Genomic DNA, 16433 nt, shown 5'->3' on the forward strand with positions numbered 1-16433 from the left:
ATGATAAGATCTTAGCTTAGAAATTCAGTAAAATATCCAAAGGTTAAAGTGATGTCATAGTTAGGATTTGAAATAATTTAAAAGCTAATGCTTAAAACACTAACATCTGCCAGCTATAGTTCAGTGATCTAACTATAACTTGCACCACCATGTGAAGCTTATGACCTCACACATTGCATCACGCATGACATGTTTAATGACATCATTGATTAGATCAATAATTTCAAATGACATCATTGATGACATCACCAATGGCATCATCTAATGAATGCAACATTTGCTAGTGCGCATAGCCTTTTTTTGCAACATGCAGGATATTATAACTGGGATTTCTGGTTGGCTGAGGTATGCACCCTGGCCAGGCAGGAACCATCACTCTAGTCAGGGTAAGCTAGATACACAAAAAGATAACCTGTGCTCGCCCTCTGGTAGCTTATCACTGAGCAGTCAGGCTTATCTACAAAGGCAATGTGTAAAGTATTTGTGCACCACATACACACACAGTAACACAATCAATACGCCACAAAAATACTCCACACCGATTTAGAAATATAGATTATTGTATTCAAAACAAAACTGGACCAAAATAACAACATTTCAATCATGGGATCTCATGATATGATTCTTTAGGGGGGACTGCTACTCCAGAGTGATTAGTTTGGGTCAGGGCATACCGCAGGGTTCGTCCCTGAGCCCAACTCTATTCAATCTGTATGTTTCTCCGGTAGCAACTATAGTAGAGCGCTATGGACTGCGTATTGTGTCCTACGCAGATGACACGCAGCTGGTCATCTCCCTATCGCGTGCGCCCGGTCTTGCTGCAGACAGCTTCAGAGCATGTATGCAGGAGCTTGCCTCCTGGATGTCGACCAACTGCCTGAGGCTGATTGGAAGCAAGACGGAGGTGCTCGTGGTGGGGGGGGGGGCAACTGTGTGGTCATCGGCGTGGTGGCCTCCCTGTCTGGGTTCGGTTCCTACACCATGTCAGCAGGCAAAAAATCTGGGCATACGGCTCGATGCTGAAATAACTTTTGTGCCCCAAATCTGCCAAGTGGTGGGGGTGTGCTTTGGTGTCCTGAAAAGCCTTCGGAAGGTCATGAAACTCCTTCCTAAGGAGGCTAGAAGGACACTGGTGCATGCCCTTGTCACCGCCCGACTGGATTATGGTAATCTTCTTTATTTGGGCACTTCGGTGAGGAACCTTGATCGCATACAGGTGATACAAAATGCTGCTGCCCGTTTGGTCTTGAGGCTACCTAGAAGATCGGCCTCTAAGGCCGCATTGCAGGCACTTCACTGTCTTCCGGTGAGGAGCAGAATCGAGTTCAAGACCCTGTGCACATGCCACCGGATTATTGCTGGCAAGGCACCGGAGCCGTTACAGAGCCTTGTTACTCTGTACAAGCCCACTCGGGCTTTAAGATCTTCTGGCTCCGGTCTTCTGGTGGTCCCCTAAGTAAAAAGGGCACGCATGGGGGGCAGGTCTTTCCGATTTTTGGCAGCCAGAAGCTGGAATAAGCTCTTGATGGAACTCCGCCTTGAACCGCTAGAAGCAAAGTTTAGGGGTAAACTTAAAACCCTACTATTTGTGCAGTAGGTTGGCGTTACAGACTGCCGCGGCAATGCTGTTCTCACTCACTATAGCGCGGGGACACGCCGATGTGCGTAACCAGGCGCTCTACAAACGTCCCTATTATTATTTATTATTAATTGCGAACCAGTGCTTAAAGGTCACTAATGATTTCAAAAAGGTTAGTTGCGGTCATTCAGACCGGGGTAATGAGACACAAATCCCTCAGAGGCTCATCAGAGAGACTTGATCATAATTGCAATTGGATCATGCGTCCAAAAGACACTAGTGATTCAATAGTCAAATCTGGTCACTGAGACTGAGATGCTTTCACAGGTACGGCCTCCCGTGAGGAAGCGCAGGCTGGCTAGAGGCACTCTAGGTTCCGCAGCACACTGGACCATAGAGGTGGGGCCCGCATCATTGAGTATTTAGGATAGGAGGGGGCTGCTGGTTTAGCATGCACGCGCACAGTGTGGATTCCTCCTTCTGTAGGTGGGCTGCGGTGGTGTTGGGAAGGAATGTGGCAACTTCAGTCAGTGTGCCGCTGTGAAGTGTTGCTCCTGGATACAATCGGACATGAAGTGCTGATCATAGACAAGCTCTACTGTCAGTCAGGCATGAAGTGCTAATAGTAGACACACTCTGTTGTCACTCAGGCACGAAGTGCTGATCGTAGACAAGCTTCTTGGTCCATCAGCTATGAAGGGCAACGTCCAGCTACCACATAGGGAAAAATTAAGTCTTTGTTGTCCCTGAGACAGAGGGCAAGTCAAAAAGCCCTTGGAGATCACCTGGCAGAAGGCAGAGTTCAGCTCTCCTTCAACAGAGTAAGAGAGCAGCAGGCAGCAGGGCAATAAGCAGAAAATCAGTCTTTCCAGAAACACAGTTCCGTTGGCTCCTTTAGGCAGCACAGCAGTTCTTTTGGCAGAGCTTTAGTTACAAGTCCAGTAGTGTCTAATTTTCGTGGGGCAGAGACGCAGAACTTATTCCAAAAAGTGCCTTTGATGTGTGGAGGGGGGGTGTCTTCAAAGCAGCTCTCTCAAGTGCACAAGGATCCCTTTCAACCCAGTCATGTCTGCCAGGCGATCTGAAGGGGGTCAGCCCTTTTTGGGTGGACATGACACAGCCTTTTCAAGTGATGTGTTAGCTTCTCCCTTCTTATCATGCCCAGGCTAGGCCCTCAGAATGCAGATATATGTAGATGGGTACTCGGATACACCTATCCTTCTAGTGTTGTGGCTGTCTAGTGGGTGTGCACAAAGTATAGCTGTCACCATCCCCAGACATGTATTGGAGACAGACTGTCAGGCAGACAAAGGTATAATCACAGAGAAATGACAACTTCCTAAAAGTCTCATATCTAAAATAGTAATGTTAAATCCAGCTTTACCAGTAAGGAGGATTTGTCATTGCAATTCCAAAGATATGAAACATGAAAAAGCTACTCCTCTCTGATTTGGAGTTACAACTTAAAAGTGTATTAAGGAATTCCAAATACTAACCTGTGAGAGAAGTAGGCCTCACAACAGTGAAAAACAAAATAGGCTGTTTGTCACTACAAGGACATGCAAAACATAAAAGTACATGTCCTACCTTTTGCTTAGACCACATCCTGCCTTTACGACCACCTAGGGTCTACATTAGGGGTGACTTATATCTAATAAAAGGGGAGTTTAAGGCTTGGCAAGTAGTTTTAAATGCCAAGTCAAAGTGGCAGTAAACCAGGCCTGGGTGGAGAACTTCACTCCGCTCGCGGAGTTCGCGGAATTCGGGTACTCTGCTTTCCTTGTGGAATGCGGAGTTCCTGATAAATTCTGCCTTCCCGCAACACAGCAGAGTTGTTTCCTCCTGTCCCATGCAAGACGTGTTTTGGCACACACTGGCATGTGTGACAAGTCTTGCTGGCCGCTAGCAAGCATGCACAAGACTTGGCGTACGCTAACGCGGCTTCCGGTGCTTTTTTCATGATGTTTTCTTTGTTGTAGTCATGCCTGGTTGCTTGCTTTTGTTGGTTGACAATGTGGTTGGTGACCATTATTTGCAGCCAGCCAGTGTGCTTTTGCTATAGGCCTGCATGTGTTCTTTGTTGTGGCCTTACCTGCTTGTCTGTTTTTGTAGGAAGAGGTGTGCCGCGGCCAGGGCGACTGACTCCGGAATCTGGGGATCACGGTTCGAATCCCCAGTGCCGGCGGCAGATTAGATCAGCACCATGTGACTCTGGGCAATAGCTTGCTTAATCTTCCCGACGTCCTCCAGCGCCTAGAGACCCTTACAGGGGATTGTTCGCTCTTTACAAATGTGGATTATTATTATTATTTGTACGTTGACCATGTGGCTAGTGGCCATTTTGTGTAGCCAGGCAGTGTGCTTTTGCCATTGGCCTGCATGTGTTGTTTTTTGTGGCCATGGCTCCTTGCTTGTTGTGGTTGGTTGACAATGTGGGTGGCAGCCATTTTGTGCAGCCAGCCAGTGTGCTTTGGCCATAGGCCTGCATGTGTCCTTTGTTGTGGCCATGGCTCTTTGCTTGGTGTTGTTAGATGACCATGTTGTCGGTGGCCATTTTGTCTAGCCAGCCAGTGTGACTTTGCCATTGGCCTGCTTCTGCTCTTTGCTATGGCCATGTTTCATTGTGTGCTATTGTTGGTTGACCATGTGGCTGCTGGCAGTTTTGTGCAGCCACCTTTTTTCCAGTTTTTACAGGAATATTGATAGGAGAGTGCAATGTCTTTTTGTATTTGTTCATTTTTTCTTACTTTTGCCTGATATCAGTTTAAAAATGTTATGCTTGAGGATTGTTGCAATATATGAATATATATTATTAACAGTAGTTTATATTATATTGTGTTTTTGCATTGTTCAACTGCACCTCCTCTTTTTCTTTTAATTTTCTTTTTGTCTTGCTCTTTTAATAATTGTTTATTTATATTTTTCATATTTGTTTTTAAATGTTCCCACCATCTGTCAACCACCTGCCTGTCATAGGCGCACAGCCACATAACAGCATTAGTTTTTGAAGTATTATTATTCCATTTCCTCCTGGACCCCCTGCCAGCCATAGGTGCACACACACCAGTAACCATTTTTTTTAAAACTTGTTTTTATTATAGTTCTGCGTTATTTGACACAACAATTTTCACATTATGCAGTTTACAATTCTCCTGATCTGCCTGTTGGGCTCCAACAAATATTACATTTCGGCTTATGTGATGTATCTGGGTTTCCTCCCCCAGGCAATAATTGTGTGCTTCATGATACAATATTATCATATAGGAATATTGCAGAGAAAAGAACTACTTCAACAAAGAAAAAACTACCTAAAACAATTCATAGCAGTGACATAGCAGTGACAAGTGACGGTATTTCTCTTCAAAGTATGTTTACCATATCTTTAGTGCATTTTTTTAGCCAGAGTCTGTCCACTATAAAAAATCAAATGTTCAGTTGATGTGGGGGAATCTGATCACTCATTGATAACTATCCATCCTACATGTGCAGGACCAGGCTGCCCCCTGTTCCCGTGTGTGGCTAAGGGTTATTGGGCTGTGTCATCTGTGAGTTGTCTGAGTCGGGCTCTGTGTGGGTGTTAGACTTTTGCATCCCCTCCAGCATACAACCCCATTCTTCAATGTCTTGTTCCCAGTATTCATTTTTTAAGGATTATTCCATTTACCCCTAAACTTCCTTGCCTGCTATAGGCACACACCAGTACCGATTTTTTAAGCATTACTCAGCTTTCCCCTTCACCTCCCTGACTGCCACCGGTGTCTCCCTAAGATGCTAACAAAGCAAACGGTTACATCTGTATGTTGTTATCCTGATTGGAAGTGAAACATTATGTTCCGGTGGTATGATTTAACTTTGGAATGCACTGCTGTTGTTAAATATTTAGGATAATAATGATAACTTAAGTAACCACACTAAATTATATTATCTGTACTAATTCAAACTACAACAATGCCATGTTTCACTTAGTGTTTTTTGTGCTTGTTTGCTTTTAGGTGCACAAGACACATCACCCACAGTACTGCCAGACAGTCACACGAGTCCGCCAGTCTATTTCTCTTGTGCAGCTATGTGCCATTGCCAACTGACAGCTTCAAGATGGCCCCAAAGAAAGGTGCTACCAAGAAAGTGTCCAGTAAGGAGGAGAAGAAGTGGCAGATTTCCACCACTGGCGTGTCTGCCCAAACCTTTTCCAGGGTTTCTGTGCCTGGGTTACTTGCCTCTGGGGCACATGCTGAGAGCAGAACTCCCACATCAGTGGCACCACCCCAACCTAAGCCTGTCGTAAATTGACAGCAATGGGTTAGCATTTAGCTGAATCTATCGCGTTTTAAAAGGAGCAGACACACAGCAAAGAATAAAGCAAAGTTGGCCAGTGTGATCCAGCTCGGTTTTAACAATCACAGGATTAGAGTGCCATTAGTTTTTGACACACTTTTCCGCACTTGGTGGGTTCAGTGCTGTCGCACATTTTCCTTGATGTGCAAACAGGCACTGTCTCCCTAGCACCTTCACTTTTTCTTATTCTATCCTACACTAAACACTTTTTTGGTTAGAGTGGTGGACGCCGATGATGAGAACCTAGGCGGCAGGCGAGTACCTTCCTGCAATAGCCTCCATGGTGTTACTCCCGTGAGGGTCCACCACTCGGTTTCTCACATTTTTCTTTCTGATCTACCTAGCCCTGTTTCTCCTCTCACTCCAGATAGTCCTTGGGGGAGGGAGAGTAAGGTAGGTGATAGAGTGTTAACAGCGATCTTCTTTTTAATGAAAGTCCTAAACAGGGTGAGCCTGATCTAGTAAAAGAAGGTAGCTAGACTATTGCAGCCACTGTTCCAACTTAATATAATTATAGGTTGGGTTTGACCAGGACTATTATACTCACCAGAGAAACAGGTCCTGTGTTGTAGACATTACCCTTACTCAACCTGCTCAGAGGGATGTGACACCACCTCTACCCCAGCACCAGCTCCCATATTTGCAAGGCCCCCGCTGAGCCCTGATTAACTGAAAACATCACACGCTCTGCTGGGAGGCGCACTTTAATCAACATTCTGCATGTGGTGGTGTTCAAGGTGATGTGAGAGGGGAATTGGCTCTGGAGCCTCCAATCACAGTGGGAGGTTTAGGTGATGAGGTAGAACAGGTTGACATCTTTATGCAAAGCTTCCCTGTCCCCAGGAATTTGCTATCATCATCCTCCTCTACATCCTCGCAAGAGTCTGATGGAGATATCACAGCAGCATTCAGTGACTGTCCCAACGAGACATACATTGAGTCTACCACCTGCTGGTTCATCTTCTCTCCAAAATTCGCCTGCATTAGTGGCACCAGAAAAGAAAAAAATCCTGGCTAATATTATGGGTTTGTTTAGGAGGTATTGGGGCCCCTGTGAATGCAACCACACAACTGCACAATTGTTCAAGGAAAAGTAGGCTAAAATGTTAGTGACGTCACCTTCTCCCTTTTTCTTTTGTGGAAGGAGTGGTTTTTTTTGGGAGTTTCTGGTGGCCATCTGCCTAAAATGGAAGGTTCTCTGCAGGGCCTACTTTGCCAGAGTGACTGTTCCAATGCTCCATCATGAAGTCCTGGAATTGGTTAAGCAAGCCTGGCAGCAGTGCTGTTCAGACTATCCAACTGATGACAGACATGTGGACCTGTTGACAAGCCACTGGTTACATGTGTATCACTGTGCACTGGATTTCTTTTGTGGGGGCTAGGCAATATGTATGTCTAGATGTTGGTGCCAAAGAACGTTTAAGGGAATTTGCTGGCATGTCACAGTAGCCACATTTGCCATAGAGAAATCCCATACTGCTACAAACATCTTTGAATAATTCAACAGCAAGGTGTTTGAATGGATGCGACCCAGAGGTCTCAGAATTGGATTTGGTGCCATGGACAATAGCAATAGTATAGATAAGGTCATGGACGATGGCGGCCCTTTGCAGGGTCCTGTGTTTGGCCCATTGCTTCAGCCTCATTGTGCAAGGCTTTCTCAAAAAAGAAGACGTAGTCAGGAACTTACTGACCATCTGCAGAAGAATCTGCACTTATTTCAGCCATTATTTTAAATCCTGGAAGCGGTTGAGGATCGTTCAGCTTAAAATAGAGTACTAGTTAAAGCCCTCATACGAGATGTACCAACACCTTGGAACTCAACCTATTACATGTTGCAACGTCTGTTTGAGCAGTACAAATGGTCAATGAGTATGTCATGCAAAGAAGAGGGGATGTAAGTAAAAGCATGACCATTGGGATGGACAAATGGAAACTAGTCAAATGCCTGACAGAGATGCTACTTCCTTTCGAGGGTTTCACATGGGAAGTCAACAAGGAGGACAGTGCAATGGGCCAAGTTATCCTGCTGTTGTATCTGCTAAAGGAACAGTTAAAAAGCATGTCTGACAGATTCACAGCTGTGGACGATGAAAATACAAGGCTGCAAATAGACATCATTTCATACAATGAGTACATCTGTGCCACAATACTGAATCCATGTTACAGAAAATACTGGCAACTTGAATTCCTTTTTCAGCAGGGGATGTTTCAGAATATAAACACATGGATTGTTGTGCAAACCTGAGTACTGGAACATAGAATCCCACTCACAGAAAGAAGTTCTGGGGTGCCGCTATCAACTTGCAGAGAGGGGGGTCCTATTGTCTCACAGCAGCCAATACCAGCAACAAGAACACAGGTGGCAACAACATCAGGAACACAAGAACCAACCACAACCTCTGCATTGACTTGGTATGAAAGGGCAGGGATTAAGTCCAGTGCAGAAGCAAAGGCAAAAAAGTTCAAGCAAGTGGCAAAAACAATGACCATTAAGAGGATGTTCTATGAGTATCCGGGTGACCCAACAGAGGTCTACGTGGATCAAAACCCATTGGTGTACTGTTATATTGGTATGTGAAGATGCACTCATGGACACAGCTCAGCAGACTGGCAATAAAGTATCTTGCTGTCTGATACCCAGTGTGTCTGCTGAGCATGTGTTCAGTGTAGCTGGTGCAGTCATCACAGTGAGAAGGACCAGTCTCTCACCTCACAATATGGAGAGATTGACCATGACAAAAATGAACCAACACATTATACCACCAAATTACAACATACCTGAAATACCATTGGAGAAAGATGAAGGTGATTCGTCAGACTCAGGTCATAATTTGCTAGTTGACCAACTTCTGGGTGAACCACCTGAGTTTGAGGATGAATGAATGAATCAATCAATCAATCAAAGCATTTATAAAGCACGCTACTCACCCGGAGGGTCTCAAGGCGCTTGGGGAGGGGGGGTCCGCTACTGCTCGAACAGCCAGGTCTTGAGTTGCTTCCTGAAGGCGAGGTGGTCTTGGGTCAGGCGGAGGTGGGTCGGGAGGGAGTTCCACGTCTTGGCGGCAAGGTAGGAGTAGGATCTTCCTCCTGTGGTGGCTCTTCGGATGCGGGGGACGGCGGCGAGGGCGTGGTTGGTTGATCGAAGCTGGCGAGTGGGAGTGTAGAAGTTGAGACGGCTGTTGAGGTATCTTGGGCCTTGGTTGTGTAGGGCTTTGTGTGCGTGGGTGAGGAGGCGGAACGTGATTCTCTTGTTGACCGGGAGCCAGTGCATGTCTCTCAGGTGTCTGGAGATGTGGCTGTGTCGGGGGATGTCCAGGATGAGTCTTGCTGAGGCGTTCTGGATTCACTGGAGTCTCTTCTGGAGTCTGGCAGTGGTTCCGGCGTAGAGGGCGTTGCCGTAGTCCAGTCGACTGGTGACGAGGGCCTGGGTGACCGTCTTCCTGGTCTCGGTGGGGATCCACCGGAAGATCTTACGTAGCATGCGCAGGATGTTGAAGCATGACGAGGAGACGGCGTTGACTTGTCTGGTCATGGAGAGGGAGGAGTCCAGGATGAAGCCCAGGTTGCGTGCGTGGTCTGTTGGTTTGGGTGCGCTGCCCAGGGCGGGGGGCCACCAGGAGTCGTCCCAGGCGGAGGGCGAAGATCCCAGGATGAGGACTTCCGTCTTGTCTGAGTTCAGTTTCAGGCGGCTGTTCTTCATCCACTCGGCTACGTCTTTCATCCCCTCGTGTAGGCTGGCTCTGGCGGGGTCGTTTGTGAGGGAGAGGATCAGCTGGGTGTCGTCAGCGTAGGAGATGATGTTGAGGTTGTGTTGGCGTGCGATGGCTGCAAGGGGGCTCATGTAGACATTGAAGAGGGTGGGGCTGAGCGAGGAGCCTTGAGGTACGCCGCAGATGACTTTGGTGGCTTCTGATCTGAACGGGGGAGGCGGACTCTCTGAGTCCTTCCGGCGAGGAAGGAGATGATCCATTCTAGTGCCTTCCCTTGGATTCCGACGTTGCTGAGGCGCTGCTCTAGGGTGCAGTGGCAGACAGTGTCGAAAGCCGCGGAAAGGTCCAGGAAGATGAGGGCCGCTGTTTCCCCGTTGTCGAGCAGGGCTCGGATGTCATCGGTGGCAGCGATGAGGGCGGTCTCGGTGCTGTGGTTGGCCTGGAAGCCGGACTGCGAGTGGTCGAGGGAACCATTTGTCTCGAGGAAGGCGGCCAGCTGCTTGTTGACGGTCTTCTCGATGACTTTGGCCAGAAACGGGAGGAGCAAGATGGGGCGGTAGTTTTTGAGTTCGGTTGGGTCCGCTGAAGGTTTCTTCAGTAGAGCGCTGAGTTCGGCATGCTTCCAGCTCTCCGGGAAGGTCTCTGTGTCGAAGGAGGTGTTGATGATGTCCCGCAGGTGGGGCGCGATGACGGAGTCGGCCTTGTTGAAGACGTGGTGAGGGCAGGGGTCGGTTGGAGATCCAGAGTGGATGGAGTTCATCGTGCGTAGGGTTTCTTCGGTGTTGATCGGGGTCCAGGTGCGGAGGGTGGTGGTGGGTGGTGCAGGAGCTGTTGTGGGGTGCGTTGGCTCTGTGCTGAAGCTGTTGTGTATGTCCGCGATCTTGTTGTGGAAGTAGGAGGCGAGGGAGTTGCAGAGGTCTTGTGATGGGGTGATGTCGTTGTTTCCGGCGCTGGGGTTGGAGAGCTCTTTGACGATATTGAAGAGTTCCTTGCTGTTGTGGGCGTTGCTGTCCAGTCGTTCCTTGAATGCGGTTTTCTTGGTGGTGTGGATCAGTTGGTGGTGTTTTCGAGTGGCGAGCTTGAGGGTGGTCATGTTGTCTGGTGTTGGGTCTCTGCGCCAGGCTCTCTCGAGGGCTCGGCAGTTCCTCTTGGAGCTCTTGAGTTCGTCGGTGAACCATGGTGCTTTCTTACTGCCGGGTCTGCTGGGCGGGGTCCTCAGTGGGGCGAGGTCGTCTGCGCAGTTGCTGATCCACTTCGTGAGGTTGTTGGCAGCCTGGCTGGGGTTCGGTGAGCTGGCGGGGGGGTCCTGGCTCAAGGTAGTGGCGAGCTGGTCGGCTGTGATCTTGTTCCATCTTCTGCGTGCAACCTGTTGCTGGTGGTGGTGGGTCGTGTTCTTTCTGTAGCTGAAGTGGACGCAGCTGTGGTCCGTCCAGTGGAGGCCGGTGGCGTGGCTGAAGGTGATGTCCTTGCTGGAGGAGGAGATGGGGTCGAGTGTGTGTCTGGCGTAGTGGGTGTGGGTGGTCACCAGCTGTTTGAGACCGAGGGTAGCGAGGTTGTCCAGCAGGGTGGCGGTGTTGTGGTCGTTGTTGTTCTCCAGGTGGAAGTTGAGGTTCCCGAGGAGGATGTAGTCAGCGGAGGGGAGAGCGTGCGGGCTGATGAAGTCGGCGATGTCTTCGCAGAATTGTGTGCGTGGTCCCGGGGGTCTGTAGATGAGGGTGCCTCTGAGGGTGGTCTTGGGGTCGGTGTGGATCTGGAAGTGCAGGTGTTCGGCGGTTGTGAGGGTGTCGTCGGAGTTGCTCGTGATGCGGATGGTGTTCTTGTGGATGATGGCGATGCCTCCTCCGGTCTGGTTGCCGCGGTCCCTCCGGATGATCTTGTAACCGTCAGGGATGGTGATGGTGATGTCGGGCGCTGAGGAGGCGTTCATCCAGGTTTCCGTGAGGAAGGTGACGTCTGGTGATGTTGTGTCGAGGAGGTTCCAGAGCTCCACGGCGTGTCTGTGGACGGAGCGAGTGTTGAGCAGGATGCACTTGAGTTGGTTGCTGCTGGTTCTCGGCTTGGTGGGTGCTGGTGCGGAGCAGGTCCGGATGCAGGAGAACTTGCAGGAGTGGCAGCTGAAGGGTCCGTGGGAGCGTCTCGGGGTGGCTCGGTAGCATCCAGGGTTCCCGCCGGTGTTGAGTGCGATCAGTTCGGTGGCGTCGTAGGTCAGTCGGGTCGTCTTGCGTCGGTGGGGGCCAGGGGTCCTGGTGCTGGGCGCGGTCCAGGCGCGGATGGGCGCAGACGGGCTTACCTTGGGCGCGCCTTTGGCGCACAATCGGCGCACCCGCTGCGCGTCTGCACGGTCGCCATTTATGGCGAAGTGGGAGGGAGGGAGGAGCAGCTGGGAGGCGGGAGCGGGGAGGGCACAGGAGGAAAAGGGGGCGTGGCCGCACGCACGGCGGCGGGAAGCGGGGCGGGGGGCCCAGGGGCAACGAGGAAAATGGCACAGCCCTAACAATATGAGCAAACAGGCAATCTGAACACCAATAAGGGGGACAGTACAGTACAGTTTAATGCCAAAAACGAAAAGAAAGCAGTTAGAGTCAATTACAGGCACGATACTGCGGCGGGGGGGGCGGGGTCGTCGGGGCGGGCTCAGCGAGGCTCTGGTCAACAGCGGGGAGGAAACGCACACGCTACAGCTGGTGGCCGTGCGGCGCGGGGGTGTCCTGAGGACTGGAACTCTCCTTTCCTGGTTGGGTAGGCCACCATATAACTTTATTGCTGAACTAATTTGCCCAAAAAATGGATATATCCAGGGAAACAATATATATATTGTTTGTTTGTGTCTGAATTACTTATTCAGATCCACCATTTTAGGCAAATGTATGGCCAGATTGGAGTTGGACCAGTGTGCAGTGAAGAAGCCTCCCCCATCGACGATAAAGACATTGGAGAGACAATGTCTGCTTCTGTCCCTTACCTATCATTTTCTTTAATCCCCTAGCAGGATTGCCCTAGAACATTTGATTTACAAGACTGCCCGATATGTGTTGCATACACCAAAGAGGATCAACAATTGTGTTCCACCGTGCTTGGATGGAAGAAGTAAATATATTGAACCAATGACTGATATATTCTTGAGTGATTGTGAGTGATGATTCATGTGGTGGTAGACAGTGAGGGAGGGTGTTCAACTATAATTTGTAAGCTTGATTGTGATGATTTTAATGTTTGTGGCTTGATGGGTATCATTTTTCTTTAAGGTGATTGGCCCTTCCCCTTTGACTCTTAGCAAGATCTGCTTACCAGGTAGACTTCCTTTTTTTCAGGTTCACAATCTTCATAGACCAGACCAGTCTGTTTAGTTAACAAACACATATCTACACAAAAAACGACTCAACGTGTCTCTTCTTCGTTATCATCAACAGAAATGTACTACAAGTCAATCTCTCTCGTTTGGGTTGGGAGCTGGGATTGAGTTCATCCCATAATGCTTTGCAGGGCCGTTGGTTGGGAATGTTTTTTTGCCAATAACTGTGCTTGGGGTGGTCCTAAGAGGATGGGACCACCACCAAATCGTTCAATAAGATGTGCTTTTTTGTTTTCGAGGCATCTGTTTGGTACTCCCCCTAGGTTAGGGAGGATCCCAAAATCATCACCTCTCCACTGCTTGCTATTTTTCAGTTTAACTTTTGTGAAAGTGCTATATGCACTTTAGCATATAACGATAGAGATACTTATTTTATCATAACTGGCACTGTGCAGGATGCCATTAGCAATTATTTTGTAATTTTTTCACAGTGCAGACAAGTACACAGTGTCATCAGCTACGCTATGCAGACAATGTGTACTACGTGAAGTTCAAAGTATACTACGTGAAGCTACATGTAGTGCTGCTACGCAAACTAGCCCAGGCCTACACATGAGCCATATAATGAATGATTGCAGCAGACAATGCTCTTGCTCAGTCTTGACTTACAATGTCATTTCTGTTTTACAATCTGCAGGCCTTCTCCTCTCCTGCACAATAGGCAAAAGCTCCATAACACTCCTGCTTACCTTACTGGACCGCTTCTGCTAGTCACCCAAAATTGATGGTCAATCTGAGAAGAATGTAGATACTACCCAATTTGGCAATACATAATCCTTTTTAGAACTGTGTGGATTCACTTCACTCCTCCATAGTATGTATTTTTCAAACCTAGATGACAGAACATTTAGCTATGTAATAATAATTTGTGTCTCAGGGGCTGAAGGACTGTTTGCAATGCATTTAACTGAGCTGAGTCAGACAAAGTCCTTCATTTCTTCCCATAACAGATTGATGATGATGTGCTGCTCATTGTCCAGATTAGTACTGTAATTATGTAGTGTTTGTCGTTGTCAATCCCCTTCCCCCAGGCTGTGTGATTTATTGAGGTGTGACTTAATTTACACCATTAATGGATCACACACTTGGTGGGGTGGATGTAGTGAATGCGACACCAAATCATTGCGGGATCCTCTATTACCTGAGCAATAGCCCACACTGGCCCCAGTACCCAGCCACACATAAAAGTGATCCATATTTTAGATATAGAAGAACATTATGAATCAACATCATCATGCAGACCTTGTGTTGTGTTGTGTAAACGCTTAACCCTGTCCACTCCTGACTTTGACTCCACTCCTCCTTATTTGAGGATTTTGTGAGTTTAGTTTTAAATAAATGCTAGCTGTCCATTGTTCTGAAAAAGTTACTATTGCTAGTTTTTGTTATCGTATCAGATTTTCTTTGTTGTGTCATCTTGGTAGTCTGGTCTCAGTTTTTCTAAAGTTATGATATAAATAGTATAACTCAATAACTCTGTGTTGTCTTTTATCCTAGCTGCCTGTGATGGATAATACTTGTATTTATCCTATAGATGTAGTCCACCTAGGTGTGAGTGGGACCTCGCTTGTGATTCTATTCCCTGTTAGTGAGCTAGTCTTCTACTGCTACAACCACTATAAGATGGCACCTTGAAAAACCTGCAGTAAGAAGATTTAGATAGGTAGCAGCCCTTCCTTCATGCATTCAGGTAAGATAACTATAGAACATTGTAGTCAATATAGTTACAGAGGGTAGTAGGACAAGGGCACTGTATAACTAAATGGTATACACTTTTTAAAGCAGATTTAAAAACAGGCTGCACTAAAAGGCAGCAGTCTAAAGTAAAACACCCCAAAAAATATTTGAGGCATTAACAAAGTAAAATAAATACGTATTACCCTTTAATTTTTTTGAACAATAAAACCCACCCTTCCACCCTTGACAGGTCCCACTCTTCTACCCAAATAAATCTCCCCATCCCCAACCAATGTCCTAATGTCAAATTAAAAGTCCAAAGAAACAGTCCCGGTCCCAACCCACATCTCAGTTCCCACCCTTTCCACCCTTTCCACCCACAACAAGTCCCTCCCTTCAAAACTAATTTTAAAAAGGGGCTAAAGAAGAGGGCGCTACATGTGGGTCAGAAGCTTCTTGAAGTGCCCTTCAATGTGTGCTATTTGACTTTCTTGACATGCTAGCCTCTGCATGGTGCAGCATTGGAAAAGGCAGTCTGAGCATGGGGGGGTAGCAGTGTTGGGGTGAAGGTTGGCTACAGGGGCACTGGGCAGCGGCATCTGCCCCCTTCTCCTCCTACAGGACTACCAGCTGCTGAAATTTGGCCGTATGGCCTCCAGCCTCTGCTGCCATAGCCCGGCTGCTATCTCCTGCCTAGTAGGTGGTCGACCAACAGGAGTAACTATATAAAGAAAGAAATAAAACAAATTGTAGACAAGGCTCTGAGCAAAGCACTTGTTTAAAATTATATAGTGTCATAGTAGCAGTACATTGCTGGTCCCCTAACAGCCATTTTTTACCCATGCATGCATCACATGCAAGGCAAATGCTCTAACTAGCTGAAAGGAATTAAGGCAGAATAAATAGCACACCAGTTCAAAACAATAGTCTTTTTTTCTTTTAAAAGATTTCCTAGTAAAAAAACTAAACAGACACAATGTGTGGAAAAAATATTTATAAATTACCTCTCACTAATGAGTAAGGCATTTTGCATTAGGGATTACAAGTATTCTTATTGTGCTAATTTAATGGAGGCATGCTTGCTAGCTAGCACATCGGTAGTCTACGATGCTACTCTCTGCAGTCTGCAGCTGGGGCAGCTGTAATGGACAATTATCTTACGGTAATTCCAATGGACCTGTTCTTCCCCACAATGTCTTTCAATCTTTCCCGCCTCCAAAGAGGCAGATGACTAAAAATTATACAACGTCACACACATCACGTATAAAATGTGAATAATGTGTCTGCGATAAGTCAGTAGGAAAAATGATGTACTGCAGTACAGGGAAAGGATTGAGGAATGAGATATATGGATTGTATTTGGCATGTTCATCACACTCTATCCCATCCACACAACTCAAGGCACTCAGTCCCACCTTTACTACCTGACCTCGCCCTCCACCACAATTTATAAATATTTTGAATAAATACTTTCGCTTGGCAGTAAGGAAGGGAAAATTAACTTACTATACTGCAGTGTAAGTTAGAGGAATTAGGCTGGGTAAGTAGACATTTAACTGCAGAATAGTGTGGTATCACTGATATTCATCATGTGCCTAAGCTCTGGCTTAGTCAGTCACTGTAGTTGAAGAATGTTGAAAGGGAAAAATTGGAACAGGTCGTTATGTAGGCAATTAAATATATATATTCAATTGCCAGAAAAATGTGGCACATGCCAAGAATCGATTTCTCAATTTTTGTGGTAGGCTGGGACAGAACAGAGGAAAGAATAAAGGAG

This window comes from Lissotriton helveticus, chromosome 1_1 (assembly GCF_964261635.1).
Source record: "Lissotriton helveticus chromosome 1_1, aLisHel1.1, whole genome shotgun sequence".
In the NCBI taxonomy this organism is placed as follows: domain Eukaryota; kingdom Metazoa; phylum Chordata; class Amphibia; order Caudata; family Salamandridae; genus Lissotriton; species Lissotriton helveticus.